The sequence below is a fragment of the Arachis ipaensis genome, chromosome B02 (assembly GCF_000816755.2).
Source record: "Arachis ipaensis cultivar K30076 chromosome B02, Araip1.1, whole genome shotgun sequence".
NCBI classification, from domain to species: Eukaryota; Viridiplantae; Streptophyta; class Magnoliopsida; order Fabales; family Fabaceae; genus Arachis; species Arachis ipaensis.
Window position 1 is genome coordinate 29,278,697 of NC_029786.2, and position 2,841 is coordinate 29,281,537.

Consider the following 2,841-nt stretch of genomic DNA (forward strand, 5'->3'; position numbering starts at 1 on the left):
AAATGCAAATTTGGCATTAAAAAAAATGTTTCATGTATATATTAAAAATAAACTATCAAATTAAAGTAATCACTGCGTGTTTTTTTTTTATTTATGTATATTATTTTACGCATTGCTTCTACAAAATAATAAAACTTTTGATGGAGATAAATAATCAAACATTTTATATATGGTTTAGAAGAATCAAGTTTAACGATAACATAATCAAACTTTTCATGAACAAAGAAAATTGGTCACTATTATATTTGTATACTTTTATGCAGATTTTAAAAATAAATTTAAATTTAATTTGATTATATTATTGCATATATAAATATATGATCGTTCGCATTTTGATATACATTTTTATATAAATAACTAATCGGTAATTGGTAATTGATGTTTTCATCATATTCATATATAATTTGGGATTGAACATTCCATGTAATAAAAAGTATTTGTTGGCCTCGTGAAAGTTGAGCTTACTATTTTATTTGTAATAACAAAATAAGCGTGTTTGTTCTTTGTGGAAGCAACTTGTTTTCGCGTTTATTGGCGTGCTAAATAGTAATAGTAATACACACTGAATGATCGAGTCGTTTGAGGCGAGCTAGCTGCTTCCATATACAATCGAAGAAGCTATCAACTTGCATTTGTCATGGTTTGAAACTTGAATCAGAAATTCTCATGTACTATGCATGCAAATGTAACTAGGATTTAATTTGTTCTCTTTCATACTATATATAAATATGCTTATATACACCATCTTTATATTTCTTTTACTTTCTTTATTTATTTTTGTCTTTTTCTTTTTAGTAAAGTTAAAATACGTCTTATTATTATCGATTATGTTACGTGTACACCAAAATCAACCACAAATATAAAATACATGTTAAAATATAAATACATATTAAAAATAAATTAAACTACACATATATTTATACATAAATACATTGGTAGCTGATCCTAGTAAATAATTTTGATATAAAAATAACATTTTTAATTATTATCGTTGGCAGAAACAAGGATTCTAAGATATAGGGGCGAGTAAGGATGTGCAAGATTTTAAATCCAATCCAAGTTAGATCATTTGAGAAAAAAAAAACCAATATTAAGTAAAAAATGTCCAAAGTCCAAACTAAATTATATCAATTTTATATTTTAGTTTTTTTAATTCAAACTATTTAACCGATCTCAAATCCGTATTTAAATCCAGATCCCAATTCATATCATAAAAAAAGAAAAATAACCGCCGTTTGCTATTCTACACCGCCTTTCCTTATTGTGACCCAATTCCATTCTTCTCCGTTCTCTGAAAGCTTGCTTCACATTGCAAACTATGATATTTATCGTCGTTTAAACTTCCAATCCAAACTTCTGTAAGCTTTCAAATTTTGTTCTTGAAAATCAAACTGCAATGTGTGAATTTCAGTTTATATTAGAGCAGGTGTGCATTAACTTGTATAATCATGATTTTGTAGTGCAGTGACTGTGAATGACATGTTGTATTCCTTGTGGGTATTATATTTTCTTTTTCTTTTCGTATAGATTGTTATTATGTTCATTTAAAAGCTATAGTGTATTGTAATATTGCTTGTTAGACCTTTTGTTTGTTTGTTTGATACAGTTAAAAGTTTAAATTTGGGACAGGGGACGGAGAAAAACTAGCTTAGATATGTTACCTATTATACTTATTGTCTTCTTATATTTTTATATTTGTCTAATTAAATTAAAAAGAGTTGACATTGGAAAAAAAATAAGTTGGCGTTATTAATATTGTTCTTATATTATATGCAAAATCAGATGACTGATAATAATAGTATTGAGGCAGTAAATATGTCTACTAATATTCAATCATCTTTTTTACTGTCAAAATTTGTAGCAAAAAATTAATTTTAAAATTAAATTTTTGGTAAAAAAAAAAGGTTTAAAAATTGAATTTTTAAAAATTAATTTTAAAATAAATTTTTGGTTAAAAATCTGGTTCTAAAACTGGTTTATAAAGTATCGGATTTAAAATCGGACTTTCGATACAAAAATATGTTTTGAAAACCTAAAACAATATTTTTAGAAAAATTGAATTTAAAACCCGACTTTTGATATTGGTGCTGAATTTACAAATCACAATTTACCAACAAATGCATCAGGTCATACCAAGTAATAACTCACGGTGAGTGAGTGTCGATTCCACGAGAATTAACGGACTAAGCAAGCAATTATCGACTAGTTGTGCTAGTTAGACAAGTTGAAATGAGGGTTTTGATTGTCAAATAGCATAAAAAGCAATGAATTAACAAAGCAAACAATAAACAGTTGAGAAAACGGCATGAGAATGGAGTTAAAGTTTTGGAGATGTTTAAATGCCCGGATTAATATTCAATATCAACTATTTTGATTGTTCAATGATTATGTTTATGGCAAATCGCAGGTGATTAAATTCCTATTCCTAGGCAATCTAATCTCCTCTAATGCACCCAACCATCAATCCCTTGATCACTAAATTGTATTAGAAGGTGAAGTTCAAATTTCGATTTATATACCACACAACCCTAAGAACCCAAAAGCATAATGCAGTTATATGTCACGTACTACACTAAGTCTAGATAATTAGGAATTATGAGAGATTGGTTTCAAACTGTAATTCTAATGATATAACTTTTTCAAGACTCAAATAGAATTCAAGTTGAATTAGAGTTATTTTTCAATAATCACCAATTCTTAGGATGAAGAACGAAAACAATAATCAAAGCATTAATCAAGAGTAGAAGAACAAATATTTATTAATCTATTCAAGTAAACAGAGCTCCTAACCTTAACAATTGAGGTTTTAGTTGCTCATGGTATAAAAAATTCTAGCAGAGA